Source organism: Haemorhous mexicanus, chromosome W, assembly GCF_027477595.1.
Source record: "Haemorhous mexicanus isolate bHaeMex1 chromosome W, bHaeMex1.pri, whole genome shotgun sequence".
Classification (NCBI taxonomy): domain Eukaryota; kingdom Metazoa; phylum Chordata; class Aves; order Passeriformes; family Fringillidae; genus Haemorhous; species Haemorhous mexicanus.
The window spans coordinates 2641224-2666256 of NC_082380.1; the positions used below are offsets into that span (position 1 = coordinate 2641224).

The window sequence follows — 25033 nt, forward strand, 5'->3', positions numbered from 1 at the left end:
GCTTTCACTCACAGCCCTTCATTCCAGTGGCACTATCAAGGCTGCAGTCCTTAAACTGGTGTCTACACTGTTATCCGAGTGAACTAAGCAAGCAGCATCTTAATCAGATTTTCTCTGAGGCTTGATTTAGATGTTTGTGGGAGGATTTTCAATAGCAAGTCTTTTTGTTCTTGACTGGCAAATACTCTATAGAAGGCTAGAAACACCAGCTTTCAGAGTCAGGTCCTTTACAGACTTCTTTTACTGTGCTTCTGTGCAAAAGTTGTTCCTGGAAATTGAACACATAGGGAGGAAAAAAAAAGTTGTCCAAAGAAAATAGTTTTAGGTTTTAAAAAAAACAGTGTCCTGTAAAACTGTGCATGATGGTGACAGTGTGGCATGGGGATCTGTTGGGAAGGATGAAAGTTTGACAAGAAAGTCTCACAGATATGTATGCTTAGCAGAAAGATTTTTAAATGTAGAGTCTGATGAAGGAATAGAGATGGAAGCAAGTTTCGATATAGAAGAAAAGAATTGCTGAGCCATTCTTACTGAATAACCAAGAAGGCAAAGGGTATGTTAGTTAGAAGGGGTATTTATGACTTAGAGCAAAGGATAAACCCACCTCAAAAGATGTTTTTACCAAGCAGAAAGCACAGGCAAACAAGCCTGCCGATGTTACAAGTCGAAAAAAGGTCTGAGAATTTTCCACTGCAAGAAAACTGAAAAACAACTTCTAGTTTAAACTATAATGTACTAACTTTTAGTGATTGGAGAATAGTAACATGAATATGGTAATTATAGTAGTTATGATAGGCTATGGGTAAAAATTAAGGTATAGATAGGTTCTTCTGTAATAAGATGCTCAGCAAAGTACATAATGCCTTGGAACTAAAACCAAAGGGTCTCCAGGCCTGCCTGCAGCTGGAGCTGACAGCTGAAGGCACAGGCTCTGTCGCTCATGACCCTGGACTGCTGTAACGTCTTGGATGTAATAAACTGCATTTTGGAGAGCCGCCTGGAGTCCCGCATCTCTCATTTAGGCTCTTACAGGGATCCTTGGCAAAGTTCTATGTTGAAAATTTCCTGTTTGCTATAAAAGTTTTTATGGCAGAAGTTATCTGAATTTCAGATAATTTATGGCAGAATTTATCTCAATGTAAAATACTTCTCTTTTTTGTTGTTTTCAGGTGCCCTTTCCTGATATACCTGTTTCTGCAGTGGGAAAAACAAAATAGATGGCTGTTATGATCCCACTTCATACACCAAAAACATGCTATGGTACCATGAAATAATGTTAGGGTCTGATTATTAAAAGATGCCTCTGCGTGAATTAAGGTGCAAACAAGACCATATGCCAAAGTCAATGGTATGGATTTTATTTAACAGAATATGGGGGGGGGGCAGGGGCGAGACAGAGAGATAGATTAGGTAGAAGGATAGTCACCACCACATGGGTCCCTGTGGCGTTCTGCCGACTCTTTTTCTGATCTTGGTGGTAGGGGTCCCCAGTGTTCTTCTGGAGGTACAACTCCCATACAGTCCAAACCCCAGGAATCCATTAGGAATATGTGCCATTACCACAACTTGGGATGGCCTGTATTTTGGTTTGAAAGACAGGTGTCTGCCAAGGAAGGCAGGAACCTCCCTTTGAATGGAGAATATGACCCCCCCTCCCTCCAAATTATTATAACTTTGAAATTAAGGGGCTTTCAGGCAAAGATATGGGAAAAGGAGTAACACTTCTTTACTAGTATGTATAACAAGGCAAACAAATAACAACAATGGCAGCAACAAACAAAACCAGAAACCCAACAACAGCTTTCAATTGGCTGTCAGGCACTTTCCCCTTTGGTGTTGATACGGTCACAGCCGGCAGGGGCATTGTTGGCTCCCAGGCCAGGTAGGGCGGGTGCGATGATTCCCCTGCTGCTGCAGGGGGCGCTGTGGGGCGAGCTCAGTCACATCTCTCTCACATGGGTAATGGCGGGCGCAGCTGGCAGAACAGATAGAAAAGGGGTTTTTTTTACAAACTCCTGGGGCAGCTGATCCCAGTGCCCCGCTGGATGGCACAATGAGCTGTAGCAGGAACCTCGGAGCAGCGGCTGGAATGGCAAGGTGGGCTTACTCTGGGTAGAAAGCAAAAGGTAGCAGAAACTGCAGCTGTGGCAGGAGCCGAGGTGTGTCCTGGCAGGCAGGAGACGCAGGGCTACAGTGTAGCGAAAATCCGGAGAAGCAGCAGACAAATGGCAGGGCTGGGCAGTGACAGCCAGGCTCCCGAATGTGAAAAACACCCTTCACTTTTGTTAAAACTTTAGAAGTTTATTAACAATGAAAATAGTATTGTGATAAGTGCATATTATATGGCTCTACGCAGATATTTACTATATGTATTTTGTTGTATTGATTAGTAGTGCTGTATTAACATTTTAATAGTATGGTAAATGTAGTTTTGTAGTTAAAATGTAACTTTTGTAGTTAAAATAGAAACTATGTACGTGGGATATTTATTAAAGAAAGGAATGAGGTACTTGAACCAGATAGCAGCCACAGGACACCTAAATCTTTCAGAGAAAGAGACTTTATTGCTCTCTTATCAGAAGAAACGAACTTCTTCCCGCCTTGCTCAGCCATGAAGACACTGTTTAGGATTCAGAGGAAGAAGTTGACACTGACCAGACAGAATCCTTTGAATGGAATTTATGCATCATGTATGAGATGTATGAATATTCAACGGGCTATTGCTTTTAAGGGCTAATCCTTTGTAAACAGGTGTCCTTTTTCAGGCTCATGCTGCCCAGAAAAAGGTACCTGGACCTCTGTAACTCTTTGTTTCTGTTGTCGCATACAGTCCTAATCCAAGTTGTCCAAAATATTATTACTCTAATTATATTACTATTTTTATAACCATTTTATTGCTAATTAACTTTAAAATTCTAAAAGCAAGTGATTGGTGTTCTTCACAATTACGGTAGCAGAGGGTGGTTAACACCTCGCCGCCCGTGCTTTAAGAGTGCCAGAGTGAGGAAGGCACGCCCTGCCCGATTTGGCAGCCTTGCTCTGTTTCTCCAGGTGTGACCGACAGACACAGGTTATGATCGGTGGACAAAAGGAGGCAATAAAACAAAGAGAAGGGAAAAAGGCTCCTTAAAACCACGGTAATTGCCCCCCCAAGAGTAGTAGTGTGCATGAAGAACCCAGAAAGGAAAAAGGATTGGTAAGTACTTTTTGGGGGAGCAGGTACATGGGGATTGTTATAAATTATCAAATAGGCAGCCAAATTTATAGAAAAATTTAACAAAGATTTATTAGATCAACAAGAAAATAGAACTTTGAAAAAATGAAAAAAAAACACCACAGCCAAGGCAGCCTCAATCCCAGAAGTCGGCGCTGGGTGAACCTGGATCCGACTGACAGAGTGCCAGCGTCTCCTTAGCGGTTCACCCCTACTGCTTCATGCAGCTGGTTTATTTTGCCTGAGGCAGAAATGAGGGAAGGTTCTTTTGTGTCCCTTCACATGTATAACTGGGACCATACAGATGCAGAAGTATACAAAAGCCAGTCCAGAGGTCCAGATGGCTGTCTGGACTTCTTCAGAATAGCCTTCTTTCACATGTAACAGAGTAGTGCCCTTGGTAGATGCAATCTCCCCAGGTGCAAGTTCTCATGAAGGGCTCAGACATTCTGCTAAGACATTCCTGGGAAATTGGCGCTCATGGCCGGGAAGATTTCATTCTTACATTAACGGGCTTGATATTATCTTAACGATGTCCGGGAACTAGTTGAATAGAAATAAGACTCTGCTCCCAGCCAGGGTGGTCAAAGACATAAGTTGGATCTCACAATACTTTATATACATACACAGCATGAATTATCTCTACTATATACTACAGGGATGAATGTGTGTGAATGAGAGGCAGGCTGGTTATGCCAGACCTGCCAAGTGAGTGATGAGTCTCCCATGCTGCATTTCAAACTTTTCACAAGAAAAGTGGTCAGTAAAGAGATGAAGCAAGTGATAAAAAGGAGTGAGAGAATCCCCCGGGGTAACTGGGACTAGGTCTCAAGGAGGGGTTGGACTCTTCAGAGGTAGGGAGCGGTGTTTCCTAGCCCAATCCACTAGGAAACAGGACAAGAGGGGCCCCTAAAAACCTGCTGGGTTGAGGGATTAACATTCCAAGAGCATCCAGGGTTGAGCAAAATTCTGCTGGATTGAGGATATGCCTGTCGTGGTTTGAGAGGAAATGGTTTTTTTTTGGGATGGTGTGGTCACGCCAATCGGTGTCCAGATTTTAATATTGGCACCTGGTTTGTCCACTGAGGGCATGGATACGCCTCTGAGAACACAGGGGGTTAAAAGCTGTGAACTCCCACTGGAAGTTCCTTTTGAGTTCCGGCCCTGGACCAGAGGAGACCTCTCCCCTGTCCAGCTCCAAGCTGGGCAGGGGGGAGGGGAGCCATGTGGCCGGAGGGAGGTAGGCCAGGCCTGGGCCAAAGGGTGGAGGAGCATTGCACTGCGAGGGCTTCGGGCAGCCATCCCCCATCCCCCCCCCAGAGGAAGAGAGAGAGAGAGCAGACTGTGCTTGTGATAGCGCGGCTGGCTGGCGTGAAGGAGAAGGGGGGGGTGCCCAGCAGGGCAGCCAGCCGTGGGAGTTCATGAACCAAACCGGCAGAGCCTGGGACTTTTAACCCTTCTTGGGACGATGGAAACCTTGCAAATGCTGATTCCTCCTGGAGTTGGTGAGATTGAGAAAAGTTGAGAAGAATTCTAGGTGGGAGGAGATGATGGAGTGGCTTTTGGCTGGACTTTTCTTGGATAGCTATGGACAGAACCCTTGAGTTCCTGTGACACAGAGACTGCATTCTAGGGGGAGGCAATGGCTCAGAGCCAGGAGAGTGCGGTGATGTGAAGGTGTGTGAACAGAGACAACGGGTGAGGAGGGTGGTGGTGGTGCCCTCTGTCTTCGATGAAGAAGAGGAGGAAGATGATCTCTGTTCGAGAGACCCCTCAGCCCCAGGGGGTGAAACATGGAGGGGACAGGTGTCCCAAAAGGAGAGGGACTGTGCTCTTTTTTGGAACTGGGCAAAGCATCCTTAAAGGGAAAAAACCCTAGAAGCAGCTCTGGTCCATGTGCAGTGGTGAGAGCACTGGACATGGAAGGAAGAGGTCACGATGGCAAAATGTTCTCCGGGCGGTGCCACATGTGACACAGAAACATGAGAAGTTTCGACTGTTTCCTGGGTGAAGTCTGTAGTGCAAGAGGGACTCCTCTCTTCTCAAAGAACTGAGAATTGATTATCCAAAGGGTGGTAACGGAATTAGGAAATTTGGTGGGGGGAGGAGGAGGAAATTTGGAAGGTTTTCATCCTGTGGTCTGTGTGTTGTTTCCCTGTAGTTTTATGTTAATAAAGTTTTTTTCCTTTCAATCATAAGTTAGAGCCTGCTCTTCTCTGTCTCTGATCACATCTCACAGCAGATACTAGGAAAAGAGGTTTTCTCATGGAAGCACTGGCATTTCGCCAGGCTCAGACCATGACAATGCCCAAGAGCATCCGGGGTTGGACAACACAGCCAAAAAAAATTAAAATGCCCAAGAGCATTTGTAGTTGTTCCACACAGCTGGATTGAGGGATAAAAAAATGCCCAAGAGCATCTGGGGTTGGACAACACAGCTGGGTTGAGGGATATCCAAAAACACCTGGACTGGCCAGTAACTCCTAAACTTGTAATAGGTGATGTGAAAGTAAAAGGTACCTTATTGTTGTCTTGTTGTGTGTGTGAAAGTGAGTCAAACACAAAATCAGCCTCAACTTCCTGGGCAGATGGGAAGGGAGGGGGCTGTGGAAAGAGATGTAAGTGACCCGCAAACGAGCCATTGTGCCCCGGAAGGGTGGGGGCTGTGGCATAAAGTGTAGCTGACCTGCAAACAGGCTGTTGTCCTCCCGGGCATATGAGGGGGCCGTGGCTAAAGCATGTGAGTGACAGGCAGACAGCCTCACAGGTGAACAGGCACCAGAGGCAACCAAAGTCAGGGCCCTTCCAGGAGGCCAACCCCAAGGCGAGGGGGGCCACAGGGACCTGTGATTTTCTGTCGACAGGAAACCACTTTGTGTCCTGAGGGTGTGAAACAATGTGTGAAACTGAATGAGAAATAAAGGTGACCGAATGTAGACAAATGAAAGTATATGTAATGTAGATTGTGTATTTTAAGTTTCACTTTATCTCCTTGGAGGGAGGTGTATTGTACTGAAAAGTAGTGTGAGAAAAAGGTGGTTTATTATTTATTTTTGTGTGTGAGTAGCTGAAAGAAAAGTGGTATTTAAGTTGTTAAAAAAAAAAAAGAAAAAAAAAGGTGAAAAACAGAGGCAGGGGATGAATAGACAGGATCTTGAAAAATGGGACAGAAATCCAGTAAGGTGGATACAGGAAAAAAAAACGGGAGAAAAAAATTACCAACAGAAATACCCAAAGATAGCCCTCTGGGAGCTATGTTAGCCAACTGGGAAAAAGAACCCCTGTACAAGGAGAAAGGACAAGGTAAATATGATACAATTCTGTATGCTAGGATGGCCAACAAAGGAAATAAGATCTGACCACATTTATTGGCCAAGATACGGCTCTTTTGAAAAGTCGACTTGTCAGGCTTTGAATTTGTAAATTCAAAGGAACCGTTTAATCTAGAAGAGAATATGCCATGTGTTGGACAGGAGATTTTAGGAAAATAAAAATCTTTAAAGTATCAGAAGCTCCCGAGGCAAAACAAGAAAAGAAAAAGGGAAAAGTAAAGGGAGGGGAACGAGAAAAAAACAGAAAAAGAGTGGGATTCTTCGCAAGTCTTGCCCCCTCCGTTTGCGGCCGAGGTGTCTGTCCCAGGTCCCGGCTCGCTGCCCGCTTCAGCTCTGCCTGCCCCTGACCACATCCCAACCCCGGCCCCGCCGGTGAATTTGTCTGCCCCGGTTCCGGCCGCCTGGACCGCGGCCGCCCTAACGGCCATGCCCGAGGTCCCTCCTGCTTCATGGTCTACGACCCAAACCGTGACAGGGGTCCCGTTGGTCCCAGCCGTCCCATCCCTGACCGCTCCCCCCACTACCCAATCCCAGACTGCCCTGCTCGTGCCTGCTGTGCTGGGTGCCGCCTCTGCTGCTTTGCCTCTGCCGCCATTAACCACGTGCAGGCTGTCCACTCTCCGGTCTGGTATACCCCGGAAATGATCCCTCCTCTGGCGGTTCCGGCCAAAGACCACGCCTACGTCCCGCCCTTGGAGAACCGAGCCCTGGCGTGATATCCTCCCTTCAGGCCCCGTCCAGCCCTGAGCTCCGTTACCTTGGTAACCACAGCTCCGGCTGTTCAGGGAAACTCTCTCTAGAGAAAGCACCTTATCGAAACACTCGGAGCTCAGTTCAAAGGCAGCCCTCTCCAAATTCTTTCTCAAAACACAGGAGAAAGGCTATAGAAGATAAAAAAGGAAAATAGTTAGATGAAGGGATTGGTCTATTTCCATTAAGAGAGGTTCCCATGGGAGGGGGCGGAAGAGGGTTTGTAAATGCCCCTCTGACTTCCTCTGAGGTCAGAAAATTTAAGAAAGAGATCAAAGGGATTTCGGAGGATCCCATAGGCACAGCTGAACAATTAGACCAGTTTTTAGGTCCAAAAATTTATACTTGGGAAGAGATTCAATCCATGATGAAAATATTATTTTCTCAGGAAGAGAGGCAATTAATCAGAGCAGCTGGAATAAAAGCTTGGGAAAAGGATAATCTGCAGGGGCCTCTTGGAGAAGACAAAATACCAACTGCACCTCCTGAGTGGGGTCAAAATAATGAGGAGGGGAGAAAACATATGAATGAATATTGTAACTTAATAATCAAGGGAATAAAAGGGGCAGCACCCCGAGGGCAAAATGCTAAAAAGGCTTTTGAGGCACAGCAGGAGGAGGAAGAGACTCCAACTGAATGGTTAGACAGACTTAGGAGAAATATGAAACAATATTCTGGGATAGACCCTGAAGATGATGTGGGAAAAGCATTGTTAAGGATTACCTTTGTTACTAACGCTTGGCCAGATATTAGGAAAAAATTAGAAAAAATTAAAGATTGGCATAGTAGATCATTAGATGATTTATTAAACGAGCTCAGAAAGTTTATGTCCAGAGAGATGAAGAAAAGGCTAAACTGAAAGCAAAACTTGTGGTAGCCACCATGCGAGAGAACAATTTCCAGAAAAATCAAAACCATACAGGCACTACTCCTAAATATGAAGGTGGTAGAGACAGGGGAAGGGAAAGGAATAGAACCCCAATACAAACCAAGTCTCAGGAGCATTCCAGAATTGTCTGTCATTACTGTGGGGGCAAAGGGCATTATAGGAAAAATTGTCCAAAGCAGGCAAAAGATCTGAAAATCTTTAAGAGATAGGCACAGAGGAGGAATAGCGAGGTCATAGGCTCTATTTTTTAGGGGACAAATACCATCTGGAGCCTGTGATAACTTTAAAAGTGGGTCCCCAAGAAGAAGAATTGGAATTTGTAGTAGACACAGGGGCAGAAAGAACCTGCCTGTTAGATATTTCAAAAGGATATAGTGTGAGCAAGCAGAAGGCAAAACTAACAGGGGCAAAAGGCAAAAGTTTTACAGTTCCGGTCATTAAAGATGTGGTAATTGATGGGGAAACTAAAATTTGGATGGGAGATGTCTTATTGGTCCCAGGGGCAGGTAGCAACTTATTGGGGGGGGACTTACAAGTACACTTAGGAATAGGGGTTATACCAGAAGATGGGAAAATGACAGCTAGAGTTTTAAAATTTGGCCAAGAGGAGGAAGAAAAAATCAATAAGGAAGTTTGGGCTGGGGAAGGGAATAGGGGAGGATTAAATATTGACCCCATAAGGATTACAATTGAGAGAGAAGATTGTCCTATACATGTACGTCAATATCCTATATGTTTAGAAGGAAGGGAAGGTTTGAAGCCAGTAACAGCAGGACTAATACAGGATGGGACATTAGAACCATGTATGTCTCCTCATAATACCCCTATTCTCCCAGTAAAGAAGTCCGATGGGAGTTAAGGACTAGTACAAGATTTAAGGGAGGTTAATAAAATAACTCAGACTTGCTACCCAGTGGTACCAAATCCTTATACTCATCTAAGTCCCACCCCAGCATCAGTGGTTTAGTCTGGTGGATCTTAAAGATGCTTTTTGGGCTTGCCCAGTAGCCAAAGAGAGCCGAGATATTTTTGCCTTTGAATGGGAGGATCCAAAAACTGGGAGAAAGCAGCAGTTAAGATGGACAAAGTTACCACAGGGGTTTATGGAATCCCCAAACTTATTTGGGCAAGCTTTAGAAACAATACTACAAGATTTCCCTACTCCTCCTGGAATACAAATTATCCAATATGTGGGTGATCTTTTACTATCTGGGGAAGCTGAAGTTGGAGAGGCTACTATACAACTTTTATATTTTCTCGGGGAAAAAGGATTAAGGGTATCAAAAGGGAAACTGTAATTTGTAGAACCAGAGGTAAAATATCTTAGACACTTAATAAATAAAGGTAGCTGTGTGAGAGTCTGTCCGAAAAATCCTTCATCTGCCTCACAACTGTCATTGGGGGACCACTGAAGAAAAGACTCCCCTGTCTAAAATCTCTGGCTTTGTAGGAGAAAGTTACATGCCAAGGGCCCTGAGACCTGAGAGCATTGCTAAGCTCTTGTTTTCACAGGTGCATTTGCTGCATGCTACACTGAGCCCAGTGAGAAGAAGGGGGCACTGTGCCCTTTTGCAACAATAGCCTTGGAAGCTGTCCCACCTCTTGGCCTGGCTGGACTTCTCCTGAGCTTTTGGGTGGTCCCCCACAGAAGACCCCTCTCGTTCATCTACAACTGCCGTGACAGACAAACTGAGATGACAGAAGCCTCTCCACCAGAGAAAAACCCGAGGAATCCTCATGTGAGAAAGGCCTCCCTCACACTCCCCAAGGACTGGGACTGAAGCCCCCAGCCTGGGGAGGTGCGCGGGGGAGGCGAGCTGACCAAAGCAAGATGGATGTTGCAGGTGCGGGCATTGGACCACAAAAACAATGGCCCTCGCCCACTAAGATATGAACTGTGTGTACCCCTTTTCCAAATACCATTTTTTTTACTAGAAGATACAATAGATTCAGTTTCGAAATAATCTCCCTTCCCCCCATCAAAAAGTGTATAATTGGAGTCCAGATGAACTGCATCTCTGAGATCTCCCCAACGTAACAGGCGGATCCTCGACTGGATTGGACCTAAGGATTTCGTCTCTACGTTTGATAGCTATATTCCCCTTTTCTTTCTCTCTCTCTTTCTCTATCTTTCTCTCCCTTAATCCCTCTATTACATTTTGCTGTGGTCATTCAATAAAAGTGCATTTGTTTTGATCATAATTGCAAACCCCCTTGTACCATGTTGGTTCTTTTTGCACCCTGAGATCCCTTATGAACCATCACGAAACCTGTCCGTAGGGACGGATCGTGACAAGCTGGAAACCCAACCATGAGAGAATTGCAGGAATTTTATCCCTTCTGCCTCCCTCTTCAAAGAGGGAGATCAGAAAATTACTTGGATTATTGAAATATTATAGATTATGGATTGAGGGGTACACACAGGCAGTAAAATTTGTGTATGAAAAATTGACAGAGGGAGATGATATAAAACGGACCAAGGAAGATATTGTTAAATTAAAAGAGTTGAAGTTAAAACTAGCCTAAGTACCAGCTTTAAGCTTACCTTTGTTAGAAAAGTCCTTTATCATTTATACATAAATACAGAAAATGGAGTAGCTCATAAAATTTTAATTCAGGAGCAAGGAAGATTAAAAAATATCTAATAGCTTATATATCAAAGATGTTAGATCCAGTAAGCCACAGCTAGCCAGTATGTATTTAAGTTATAACAACTACTGCAATCCTAGTAAAAGAAAGTTGTAAGCTTACTTTTGGAAGTAAATTAGTTGTGTACACCTCATACTGTCTGAGGTGTGTTGAATCAAAGAAAAAATAAGTAAGAAGAGAAGAAATAGAGAAGTTAAAGTAGGGGGATGGTTAGCAGACTCTGGGACATTGGAATGTGGAGTGATCACATCTTGGTGCTAGAAGAGAGCAGAAGTGTGAATGCAGTTTGTTTTTTTTTTTGCATGAAAGGCAGGGTAGTGTCTTAAGACATGGTTGTTAAGAGCCGAACTTTTAAGGTTTAGCAGAACAGGCCCACCTTGATGGGAAAAGAGGATAAGTTTACTATAGAAAGAAAAAGAATGTCAGGAGTACCTGAGAACGCCAAGTTTTGGGGTTGCCATGGTTGGGAGGTGCTTGACCGCTCCCTACAAGTGGCAGGGTCTCAGGGGCTGTGGCAGGGACCGATTCATGGAGGTGACCCAGCGGCGGTGCTGGGAGCAGATTACACATGTTTGCTGCCCAGGAGTGGGCTGGCTCAGTGGTGGAACTGCCGGGGTGGCTCCCAGACTGTCGGGGTCCTGAGTCCAGGATGGCAGCGTCGGCCCCGGTAAGTGGGTCAAGAGAGAGAGAGAGAAAAGGAAAGAGAGAGAAGAAGAGAGAGAGGGGGCAAAAGGGACTCAAGGCATGCCACCAGGGTCCCCATGCCCGTGGCTGTTCTCCCCTGCTCTGGCCCTGCAGTGAAGTGGCAGCAGCAAGGGAAGGGCAAAGAAAAGCATTGACAGCAAGGCTGTGAAAAGAGGGGGAGGGGGCTAGCACTAAAAGATGAAATCAAAGCAGAGATTGCTGACTTTCCAAACCTCACAAAGTGGTTTTTCTTAAGTAAGAAGTTTTTGTTTGCTGTTAAAAAGAAGCTGTTTGTTTTTTTTTTCTTCTCTGAAGAATGGGTTTGTAAGGCTAAAACAATTAAATGTTGCCCAAAAAGTAAAAAGCAATAGACGTGATATATCTCGTGTGAAAATCGGTCTGGCCTTTCTTATTTAACTAACTGTAACTCACAGAAAGAAGAATTTGCCTCTGCAGCTATTAGCACAGCTGGATATAAGAAGAGGCTACTGTGGAGAAAACTTTTAGCTAAAACTCAGAAAGTTTGGAAGAAAAGCGAATGGTAAAAGTTAATGCAGTATTGTCTTTCTTTTATTACTATGCTATTAAGAAGTCCTTTCCAGGTACTACTGAAGCAACAATCTGAATCATGGAAAGAGGGTGAATTCATGCCAGCAGAATCAAAGGACTTGTGAAAGGACCTGAAGAATGGACTATCACATTTAAACCGGGTGATACCGAACTGACTTCCCAATAGGAACTGAGTGGTAATAGTTTGGGAAAACCCAAATGATCCAAGAAATGTACAAAGAATAACATCTAATTAAGAAATGAGGCAATGCTTATATCAGTGGTTCCGAGCACTGCCTGACTAAAACATCTCCTTGTTGAGGAATACTTCAGACAGAGGGGTCAAGACTGTTTTTGTATTCTGACCTTAGCCCGTAAATTGTACAGGGAAGAAGGGGAATTACTATTTCCGTCAGTAAACTTCATTTGATTCATTCCGACACTGGACATGCTAGCTGGGTTATAAGTAAATGCTTGAATTGTGAGAATTGGTATTGTAGTTTGGAAAAAGCCACGGGGGCTGCTTCTAGCCGGATAGCTGGATTCCTGCAGGTTCAGGGTGCCCCAGGAAGCAGGCAGGCCCGGGTCGGCCAGCCCAGCCTTCCGGAGGCTGGGTGTCCGAAACCCGAACTGCTCTATAGCTGTGGCCACCCTTAGCAAGCTCAGTGATTGTCAGCTCTTAGTGATCTCTGCTCTTTTATAGTTTCAGCTCTTTAGCTTGCTAAGGCGCTCTGGCTAGTAGTGGCTTCCAGGAAAGCAGACGAGAGAGAGAGAGAAGACAGCCTCCGGTGGTTCCACGGTAGTTTATTGAAGGATCTGTGAAGGGTTCAGACGACAGCTCTTCTCCCAGAATGGGCTAAAGTGGCCCCTTATATAGGGTTAACAGGGCTCAGGAAGTGACCAATTTGTAAGGGTTACGGAAAATAGCCTATGGTGTCACAGAAAGATAAGGTGGCCCGGAGGACCAGGGAGAAGACTTCTGGCTTAGTTACTATGACTTGGCATTTTCTTATCTCTAAGCCTCCATTCTCCACAGGGCTTTAGCTAGCCCCGTGTCTGCTACAGTAGTTCACATAATCAACACTCTCATTGCAGGAAGTGTCAAGTGCCAAATCGATCTCCTATCCAGGTAGAACTCGAGGCAACTGAAATAATAATTTTGTTTTGTGGATGGGAATTTTTAGTGCCTGTTGAATGGGAGATACCTGAGGAATGGTGGGAAACTACAGTTAAGGAGTGTCAAAAACTATTTGCCTGGAAATTAGCTAAGAGAAAGTGACAAGGAAATAGAGGGCAAGACCAGATTGGCCTCTGTATTCGCCACCAAGGAGATCAAATACACCTGCTGTGGGTTGCAACCCCCATAGGCATGGGAGGTGGGAGTATAAGCCATACTGGACCTCTGTTATTCCTTTTTCTGTCACTCATTTGTTGTCTTTTCCCTTTCTGAATATCGACAAGGCCATGCCACAGGTGTTACCGCAAGCTATAGATGGAAAGACAGCGAGGTTCCTTTTTTATTACTCACACTCGTGTCAACAGTCACTGTTATAACCGATCCAAATTAGGCAATTGCATGCACAATGGGAAAAAGTACTGGATTGTGGAGAACTTAGGAACAAGTGGTAAGAGAATGGGAAGTCAATGCCCAAAAGGGGAGAGATGGATTTGTTTCACCTATGTTATTGGAAACAAAGCACAAGATTTCGTACAAGAGCAATTGATAAACACAAAGGCTAAGCCTGTACAACCACCTAAACCTGTGCCAATCTCAACTGATGATTTGTATATGAAACTTTAACAGCAATTAGAAAAATAAATAGATATCTCAAGAATGGGTAAAAATCAGTTTGTGGAACTGGGGGAAAGAGTAAGTAGAGAACTTAAGATAGCAAATTGCTGGGTCTGTGGAGGGGCTTTGATGTCAGAAGAATGGCCATGGAAAGGCAGCAGCTTATGCCCAATTGAGCTCCTTAAGTGGAACCAAACAAGTATAAGTGGAGAGAACTGAACAGAGGGGTGGATTTTGAGTTCAATAGTCATAGGGGAAGAATGTCTCTGGTGCACTGGGAAATAGTTCATTCATGAAGTAGGAAAAACTGCCTGTAAAAGATGCAAGGTCAGTAACGGAACTTCTATATGGTATGTCCCAGAAGAACCAACCATGTACTGGACCCAGGAAAAAGAAAAAAAAAGTAAATTGTAAGTATGATAATAAAATCAGACTTTCTCAATGTAATGATACAGGCAAAAATCCTTACTTTGGCATCCCAGAAATTTCCAAATTTTGGGAAAATATAGGGGGCCCCATTTCATAGCTACAGTAGTAAAAGAAGTAAGTAGATTGCTGGGGATAACTTGGGACCTCCACACACCGTGGAGACCCCAGTCAAGTGGACAGGTAGAGAGGATGAATCAGACACTAAAGAGGCAAATCAGTAAAATATGCCAAGAAGCCAAGCTGCAGTGGCCCCAGGCTTTGCCAATAGCACTGTTGAGGATTAGGATAAAACCTAGGAGCGGGATGTCATCAGTCCTTATGAGATATTGTATGGGAAACCATATGAATCTCCTGAGCCTAACCCTAATGTACACGTTACAGGAAAACAGGAAGTGTATAATTATGTTCAGTCTCTTGGGAAAACTTTAGCTCGGCTCTGGAGCATCCTCGTGTGGAATAGATCAATAACTCTCGAGAACCCAGTTCATAGCATACTTCCAGGAGACGAGGTGTACATTAAAAACTGGAACGAAGAACCACTGAAAGAAAAGTGGAATGGACCCTATCAGGTACTGCTGACCACCTTTACAGCAGTGAAAGTAGCCGGTGTGGACCCCTGGATTCACTATACCCGAGTGAAGAAAGTCCATCCTGGATCACAGACTGTGTAAACTGTGGAACCAAGACTGCAGATAAGATGTGTTTAATTACTTTGAGAATGCTATTAGTAATTGTGCTAATGTTATGGTCATTAATGTCTTTGAGATGTGGGATGCAAAAAGATCAACTAACCACTCTTCATTCTAGAATGAAGAGAGAGGCAGAAACACAAGTGATAAAAATTTCTAACGCAGTTCGAGCTGAGAATGTAATGATTAGATTAGTCAAAGATTTTGCCAAAGTACAAAACACCAGTAGAATAACTGCCTGTCTGCCAATACCTAAGGCAGCAGGAGATCCAGTAAATTGGGGAATCATAGCATCAAAACTACCTGAAGTACAAAAGAACAAAACAATTGCATGCAAATAGGTACTCGAACCGAGACAGGTGGTCAAGGAAACTTGGGAGAAAGTAGGAACATGGATGAGACCTATGAGCCAGAAAGACTGTATTCTAAGTGATGGCATACTAGGAACCCCTTTGGGACAGTCAGGAGGCATCACACAATGGCAATGCTATTTGCCACACTATAAAAAGATCATAGAAAATGTTACAGAAACTACTCTGGTATGGAAGTGTGAGGCCGAGGATCAGAAAGATCAGATAGAGCCTTGGGACAGTGCGTGGTCTGTGAGTATACTTCAAAAATTCCAATATATGGCAAACACCCCTTGGTGTATTAAGTGGGAAGGCTCAGAGAATGAAACAGATCCAGCAGTAACATACACTGCCAGTAGTAGCAGAACGTGGGCAGACAAAGTAAGTTGGTGGGCATGCAATAAAACTTATGACTTCACTTCTGATAATGCAGAGATAAAACAGATGCCACCCCTGGCAATAGCCCTACAAATTGGTTGTGCTTGCAGAGGGATCAAACATAAACAAGGCAAAATGAATTATAAAGTGATTATAGGATGTACCAGGAGTACAATTAAAAGTCCAGGACAATTTGTATGGGCAACAAAGGATGGTACCTGGACAACACATCTGCCTGTAGATGGGAAAGTAAAGGAAATTACTTTGGGCCTCCCAACCTTATGTCCAATTTGGAAAAAGTCCCCATTTAATGGAAAACATGAACTTCTGCAGATAAGAGCAAGACGAGAAGTTCTAGACAACAAAAATCCAGATGACACTTGGCAAGAACCCTCTAGTGGAGTGAAACTTGGGTGGGCCCTAGAGTCTTTACTCGGTCCTATAGCAAACTATCAGAATAGAGAGATGCTGTACAAACTTACAGGCCAAGTAGATAGACTAGCAAGAATCACCCGGGAAGGATTTAAAGAATTAAACGTACAATTACAAGCCACCCCAAAAATGACTTTGCAAAATCGATTAGTCTTAGATTTGTTACTCCTGAAGGAGCATGGAGTATGTGGGTTTTTAAAGGGACGAGTTAATCATTGCTGCGTTCACATCCCAAATGTAACTGCAGATGTAGAATATGACATCAATCAGCTGAAACAAATAGAGCATGAGGCACAAGAAGAGCAAAAGGATTTGACTACAAGCTGGTTAGGAAAAATCTTTAAAGGGTTAGGGTGCAATGTGAGTTCATGGATTAAATCTATCATTGAGAGTGTGATAATCTTACTAATTGTATTCTTAGCAATTTGGTTAGTTTACAGCATCTTAAGGAGAGAAATACAGAAGAAAACGTCCTGGAACCAGAAAATAATAAAGGCACTGACACGAGATCCACGCCCACTATCTTCTGGTTCTCCAGCCCGTGATAGCATCCACGACAACTTTTACATCAACCCTGGATTTGAAGAACATCAAACATAAATTGAGAAGTAAAGGACTGTATCAAGTGAAAACATTTACACCTATAGTGAAGTGAAAATGCTTTCAAAGGGGGGATAATGATAGTGGCACCCTGGAAATTGCTAAGATAAACTCTGAAATGTTAAGCCTTGTGTTTTACCTGCGTAAGTAGTATAATTGCTAGCTGAAATGATTGTTTAGTGATTAAAATAATTATTGTATAATCATAAGAAGAACAATGAGAAACTGTATGTTCCTAGTCTAAGGTGGCCATGCTTGGCTGAAACCTATGTATACTATAGAACAATGTAAGTTTAATAATTAACATGAAAGTTATATAACGATAGAATATAAAAGCATATCCATCCCGAACCTATGTCGGAGTCAGATTTGGATCTTTACCCCTGACACCCAGAGCTCTTCAATAAAAGCACCTGCATATAATAATTTCTTGTGATTATGTGTTCCTGAACGCTAACAAGACTTTAAATTATTGGAATCTATATTTACCAAATGCCACCTGGTTAGTTAACGCTAGAATTTCTACCAATCAAGCTGTCCCTGCCCAATCAAAACCTCCATGTACCACAGAAGGGAATAAAGTCCCCGTGGTGCATATGAGGAATGTGTTAGGGAAGACAGTTTGGATTAGTCCTGCCTCAAGCAAAAGCAAAGCTATCCATGGGATTGTTTTTGCTGAAGGACCTGGGTGCACTTGGTGAGTAATGCAGAGGGACAGGGAAACACGATGTGTACCTCAGGGGGATTTGATTTTTGGGTGAAAACAGCCCATAATGTTGAATTTTATATGTCTTGGGTACAGAGACAAGGGGTGGAGTTTTCAGTGCTGTCTTTTCAAATACCATTCACTGTGGATGTGACAGTTTAATCAGAGAGAGAAACAGATAACTTTCCCAGGTATCGTCCTAGGGAAGTTGTGAGAATGCTCAGAGAAAGAATTAAAACAATTCATATCTTAATCTCTGCACCTGGTGTTTGTGAACATGTGGAATGTTTGTACGTGATGTTTATGGAAAGATATTTTAGCAGAAGTTGTTCCTACTTAACCAATGGTGTGAGGGGTGTTGATAAGAACCAATCAGGTTCTGGGTGAACGATCCTGTCTATAAAATATGTGAAGTTCCTAATAAAGCTTGCTTTATGCCTTCTGAGCATGGAGTCAATGTCGCCTTTCTTCAGCCATTCCTAACTCAACAGCGACAATTCACGTCACAGCCATGGGTGTGGTTTTGGCAGGGAAAAAGTCATAGCACAAATGGAAAGAGGTCCATTTTCTCTGGCTTGCTGAAATGAAGGGATCAGCAGACCCTAGCACTGCACAACCTGTGGATTCTTTCCCATTTCCAAGGTGCTTCTGAAGGACAAGTGAGCTGAGGAGAGGCAGCATGGCCATTCCCAAGCTAAATGGTGCTGAAGTTACAGCTCTGGAACTGCAGCTGGGGCCACAGGTTTTGGTGCCCGGCAAGTCCATTTTCTTCCCCCCCCACCCCTGCTCACTGCCCAATTGGAGCAGTGTCCTGAGAAAGCAGTACAGACACTGAGTCCGGCAGATGTCAGGAGGAGGCAGCATGTGGCAGGGCTGACCTTACACACCCACACACTGCTGTAGTCATAGAGAAGGAGCAGGGAAACTGACACCAGAGGTCCAGAGCTGCCCCAGACAATGTCAGCACCCCTCATCTGCCACCAGAACTGCTTCTTAAGCTCCTACCTTCACAGGCTTTCTTTGCTCCAGGGGGAAGGTTGAGCCAAGAGGGACTTCTCCGCCATATTGTCTTTATCTTGTGCTTCATGTGGTCTCTATGGTTACAGCCGTCTTGGGAGGAGGGACTTCTTGGCCGTCTTGTTTTCTTTGTTCCCAGGGAGGCCACAGGATTCAGCACATTTGTATCTAGCGGTTATTGCTGTTATCTTGGTTGTTGATGTTTTTCTTTTTAGTAAACTGTTATTTTTTCACCTATATCTTCTCACATTTGTATCTATTGGTAAAAGGGGATTGGTTAAAACTAAAGGAGAGGTAACTCATTTTGGAGTCTTTGCCCTGTATAATTGTCTTTAACTAAGAAAGTGTAATATTGGTTGCTGAATTACACTACCACTGTGTGCCATAACTGTTATGATCTGAATTAATGCAGAAGAGTGTGGTGTTGTGAGGTCCCCAGGACGAGGTGAGAGATAAGAATTTGACTCCACGTTCTCAGAAGGCTGATTTATTATTTTATTTTATGATATGATATGATATGATATTATATACTAAAACTATACTAAAGAAAGAGAAAGGATACATCAGAAGGCTAGAAAAGAATGAATAATAAAAACCCGTGACTGACTCAGAGAGTGTGACACAGCTGGCTGTGATTGGCCATTAATTATAAACAATTCACATGTTTGGATAAACAATTTTCCAAATCACATTCCAAAGCAGCAAAACAGGGAGAAGCTGAAGCTTCCCAGCTTCCCAGGAGAAGAAATCCTGGCGAAGGGATTTTCATAAAATATCATGGTGACAGAAGAGCAAGGAAAACTAAGTCTCTGTGAATAAAAGGGATGGAACCCAGAAAGGTTTGAAATATATCCCAAAACTCAATTAAAATCAAATGAGGTTAGACGTTAGTGCCAAAAAATTTGATATATTTTATTTAATAGTGAAAGAGGCAAAGAGAAAGAAAGAGGAAAGAAGGAGAGAAAGAGAGGGAGGGAGGGAGGGAGGGAGGGAGGGAGGGTGGGTGTGTGGAGGCGCAGAGAGAGAGTGACTGGTTAGCTAGAAACATATCACCATTCCGAGGGTCCCAACATCTCATTGCTCCCCTTCACCTGGTCTGGGTGGTGAGGGTCCCCCACCACTCATGCCACTTAAAAATATAGCATCCAATGGATTACTATATGTTTAGACCAGGTGGGAACACCCATGTGCCTCCCCTGGTGTCCTGGGGTGACTTTATGACACTGGTATCCCCATCATCTGTCTTTTTGCTCAGAAATGGGTCTTGTATCTTTAAGCTAGGCTCAGAGAGATCTGAGAGCAAAAGGAGGGGGAAGCGGTGGCATGCAGTTTGTGTGTGCAGAAGCTTCATTTTCACTCCCCCAGAATTCCTTTCTCTCGGCGTGTGTTGTCTGCAGCATGGACAACGAATGGGAGAGAGCTCTCCTTTGCTTTTAGTTTTTTCTAGCTAGCTGAGGCAGAGAAGTTCCCTGGACTGTGGCTTTTCTTTTTCTTGGAACTGATCAGCCCTGCTCTGGACTGATAACCCAGAAATACACCGGGAGCTCACACCTGTGGCCCACCGGGGCTCCAGATGCCACATTTTCCAGCACAGGAGGGACTGATAGAGACTGAGTGAAAGCCAAGGCCACACCCACGAAAAGGACTCAGAACTCCAAAAGGATTCTGTCATAGATGGCAGAGATGGAGAGATGACACACATCAGGGTTTCATGCAGTAGAGAGAGTTTATTACTGTATACAGCTCTTTATATAGGCAATTCAAAAGAGTCTGCGTTCAAACTTGATTGGCTATGATTGGTTACCACCCAGCTCATTGACCAATAGCTACCTGCTTACATTCACGTCAAGGATTGGCTCTCTGTAGCCAAACCCCTCCTCCGCTTATGAAGCATACAGTTCATCTGTATGCTGTGATAGTTCCCCCTTTTCTGTTTTAAAATAGAAAAGCCGTGTTTATTATCTTTCTGCAGGGCCCCTTGCAAGAAGGACAACAAACACTGTATAAGGAGAATGAAACTCCTTACCAAACTGACAAAGCAAATTTTTTCAGCTATTGGTGTGCCCCATCAGTTTTTTATTATCATGTCTAAGAGCTATCAAAGGTACAATGTTACTGGGTGGCATGCTGCAGGTTACTTACTTTAAATTTTCAACTTAAAATTTGAACATTACAAACAAACTGTAGTGGTTTACGTTTGCTAATTTAAGATTTTCTTAATTTTGAGATTTTCTTGGCTAACACACTAAAGAATGTGGTGGGTCCGGTGCTGGCTGATTACTAATACACTCACTTCTTGCTGTGAGATAGGATTAGGGGAAAGGTAAAGCAGGCTCAAAACTTTAAAAGGGTATAAAGAAAATTTTATTAAAAGTGACTAAGAGGAAAAAGGTAGTAAGACTCAAAACAAACTCTTCAGAAGACTTGTCTTCTTACAACTTTTTCTTTCTTACTGACAATGTAAAGAAATAAAACTTAAAATTTCTAGTCAGCTCACTACTTTAAAAATAGTCTTTTCTCAGTTTACTTAGGGAGAGAAGTCTCTCTTGTGAAGGTTATGGAGACTTCTCTACAAGAGGGAAAAACCAGTTCTCTCGTGGTTCTCAATTTTGTCTCATGGAAGCACTGGCATTGCGCCAGGCTCAAACCATGACAGCCATGCTGGGGGTAGGAGGCTTAATGGCAAAATCTTAAAAGCTGCGGCCAGCCCTGCTCTCCCGCCTTCCTGCCTGGCAGCTGCTGGGAGTCTGGCCCGGCCAAAACGGAGCCGATGAGGGCCTGGCGGGCGGCCCTCGAGAGGGGAAAGGGCCCAGCCCGCAGCAAGACTGCTCGGCCCAGCCTGGCTGAGACAGGGACCGGGGCCGGGGCCCGCCACCTCCTCGCCGACCAGAAAGGAAAGAGGAAGTCCCCGAGTTTTTTCGTCTTTAACATGTGTGTTTCACAGAGGTGTGTCCAGCTTCTCAGTAGTTTAATAGATTATCAGTTACACAAAAAGCTTTACATCACTTCCTCAAATTTTCTTCCCATTCCAAACCACAACACAAACCAACTTAAACATGATCATTTCAAATGTTTCAATGCTCATGCAGGCCTTGACCTGGTGAGCACTAGTCAATCAAAATGCATATTTGTAGGTGTTCTGAATATTATTTTTTTATGTTTGTATCTCTGTTTTTAGACACAGAAACTGAAAATGCAGAAGGAGCATTGAACTGAGCAACCAGGCTGATAATTTTCCAGTCTTTGATTGTGATTCCACTGTATACTGTATAGTACCATTTGGATGTGTTTATAACAAGGCAAATAAGTTCTGTTTGCTGTGGTAGCTAAACAGGTTATTAGTACTCACTTCTGTTTTCAGTCTTAACAGCTATAACAAGAATGTAATTTACCTATTAAATTCAGATAACATGCACTTATTATGAACAGTAAAGCAACACATCTAGTAAACAATAAACGCCACTGAACAAAAATACTTACGAATGCCTAAATGCTTTACCTTCACACCCAGGGTCTGTCATAGCTAGACTTGGATAGCTTTTTCCAGAACAAGGCTTCCAAGTTTACCTCGAAAAGAGGGTTCAGCTTTTATAAGACCAACTTTACAAGTCAAAGTGACTCGATTTAATTTTTAGGACAAAACCACCTGGGATTCATGGCATACTTCCCTGCCAGCCAGATCCAAGGCTTGGCCAGAGCCAGGAACTTGACTGGAAGGATTCCCTTAACGCTGCTTTAAAAACAAACTTTTATTAGTATTTACTGAAAAAGTTTCTTAACATAACTTATGAATAATCAAAGGAGTACAGGTAAGTAACATCAAATAATATTTTATAGCTGGATGCATGTTTGTGCCAGGCATTGAGTATAAAACTTAGTAAAAATAAACACTTAAGAGACAAGGTTACATTTATTGATTTCAATTTTGTAATATGTTACTAATTTTTGCAAATGTATTATTAGTATACTTAACAATATCTTTCTTTGAAAACTGTAGCTGACATGATTTTACACCAAGTCCAAAAAGGCACTTTTAAAAACCTTTAGCTTATTTTTAAGTGGGTAAATATTAAAACTAGTTAGCAGAGTTTAACACCAGAATTTCCAGAAGTTACTTTTGTGCAGATTTTGTGCATATAATTCTTTTGGGTCTTGTTTCATGCTTGAGTACCTCTCCTTCCAGAAGCTAACTGGATTATGTGTGGGGGTGGTATCCGACAGGAGCAGGGGTGGAGCGGAGGCTTCCTCTCGGGAGTCGGCAGGAGGGCAATAGCTCGTGTTCCCTCTCTGGGGGTCTCGCGTAGCCATCAGTGATATGAGTTCCTCAGGCTGTTTAAGCCTTGTTTGTAGGTGGGGTGGGGTGCGGTGCGGTGCGTCAGCAGGCTCCGAGAGCACGCTGCTGGCACTTCCGGGTTCAGGAGCCGCTCAACGTCCGGCTTCTGGCATTATTCCGGGTTACTGCCGGCGCGACGGAGGGGGTCCCGGGCGCCACGGCGGGGCCGATCCCGGCTGCCGTGCAGGCGCCTTTGATGCCGGTGGCTCAGCAGTCGCCGCGTGGGCTGCACAGATGCATCCGGCGCCGACGGGGGCCACGGTTCTGGGGCTGCCGGCTTCTCTTCCAGCTTCCGGCGCTGCGATGCTTCCGGTTTCTCTGGGGGACCCGGTGCCGCTGCGAATGGGTGTGTCAAGCGAAGGCCAAGTTCCAGGACTGAACCAATCAGCGGGAGGCGGAGGTGGGCCGAGCGCTTCCATAGCAACACGGGGCATGGAAGAAATGCCGAAGGGCTCGTGCAGGCACGGCGGGGATGGTCCCGGACGCCGCTGTGTGGGCGCTGCAGGGGCTTCTGGCGCTAGCGGGGGGGCGGCCACCGAACGGGCTGTGCAGACGCCTCCGTCGCCTGCGGTGGGGGGGGTGGGGCTCCGGCCCCGATATCATGGCGCGCCGGCACTGCGGGGTTGGGGGGAGTCTGAACAATGGCCGCTCCCCCCCCTGCAGCCAGTCTTCTGATGATGGTGAATACATGGGTAGAGAAATTAGTTCAGCCCCCTCTATATCCCCACATTGTATTGCTTTTTGTTTGTCTTAGGTTGGAAATAGAGGTATTCTATTCCTATCTGTTAGAGGTGGGGCAGTTATCTTCTGTTAATTGGGCCGCCTGTTAAAACCAGGTGGGGCAGTTTTCTTTATCTCTTCCACAACCAATCTTCCCTCTGGGGAGATATCTTCTGTTAATGGGCCATTGAGTCTCACTGCATGACTGATAAAACTACCTCATCCCATTGTGAGAAGCTCTACCCAGAGGGAGGAGCCAAGCATTCCTACCTGGATATAATCAGAGATCTGGAAGACCACAGCAAGGCTTTTCCACTGGAATCCCAAAGGAGCAGATCTTTCTCACTAGATTCCCAGAGGAAGACCAGGTCCATCTACACCACCACTGGATCTTCAGAGGAAGACTACACCCTTCTAGAGGATCACTGCTTCAACAGAACCACATCTGTCACTCCAGGACTGCAGCATCCATTCCACTGGACTGCTACCAACACCCTGACCCACAGGGTGTCAGGTCATATTCTGACTCTGTCATTGGCTTTTTTTGTTGGTACTATAAATTTTTTTTTTTTTTAGTTTTCCTAGTAAAGAACTGTTTTTCCTATTCCCATATCTTTGCCTGAGAGCCTTTTTATTTCAAAATCACAATAATTTGGAAGGAGGGGGTTTACATTTTCCATTTCAGGGGCAGCTCCTACCTTCCTTAAGCAGACACCTATCTTTACAAACCAAGATATTGTTTTACCTCCATCCAGAAGATTACCGGGTCTTGAGTTGGGATGGCTTCTGCTTGGAACATCGATGAGGCTGGAGCTGGTATTGGCAGGGTTGCAGGGGCTTCCTTGGGTTGTTGAAACCTTGACTGTAGGTGCAACGGTGCTGCAGCAGCGGCAAGTGTGGGGCCAGGGCCAGGGCTAGGAGTGTGATTTGGCATTGCTGTGCTGGGACTTCGCGGTTCTGGTCCATTTCCGGGTGGGATATAGTGACAATATCCGGGCATTTGTAGTGATGTCATCTGCCCCTCCCCCCCCCCCCCCCGACTTGCAGCAGCAGGCAGGGGTGGCCAATGGAGGGAGGACTGTGGGCATGGTTTCTGGGCTGAACCAACCAGCTACGGGCAGGGGCAGGCTGGGCGTTTCCATGGTGGTGAGGGGCATGGGCAGCTCCAGTGGTGAGGGGGTGGTCCCAGGAGCCGCATGGAGCTGTGTCATGGTCACGGGCCGCCCAGCCAAAATGGTGGCATGGTCTGACCCAGGACAGCAGCTCCACACAGCCATGGGGCAGTTTAGCTCAGCACAGCAGCCCTGCAGCATGGGCACAGGGTGTTCCGGCACCACACAACATCTCGGTACAGGTGCATTCAGGCCAGCACGCCCATGTTGTCCAGTCACCTCTTCTGCGGGCTTGGAAGGGTGCCCAACTCCCCCGCTAACTCCTCCAGCACCTAGTCCTCACCATGTGCCTCGGTATTTAACATTCTCATTAAATCTAAAATAAGTTTCCAGGGCTTTATAACTTCT

The 25033-nt window shown here is 44.7% G+C and overlaps 2 long non-coding RNA genes across 2 annotated transcripts; both read left to right on the forward strand.

Moving 5' to 3' along the window:
- The first annotated feature begins 1951 nt into the window (after positions 1–1951).
- LOC132341468 (uncharacterized) lies at positions 1952–10364 on the forward strand. Its single transcript, XR_009490226.1, has 3 exons — positions 1952–2097; positions 3052–3196; positions 9698–10364. It is a non-coding gene; the product is annotated as an uncharacterized LOC132341468 (long non-coding RNA).
- A 12149-nt stretch (positions 10365–22513) lies between these two features.
- LOC132341465 (uncharacterized) lies at positions 22514–24122 on the forward strand. Its single transcript, XR_009490223.1, has 2 exons — positions 22514–23629; positions 23751–24122. It is a non-coding gene; the product is annotated as an uncharacterized LOC132341465 (long non-coding RNA).
- The last annotated feature ends 911 nt before the right edge of the window (positions 24123–25033 follow it).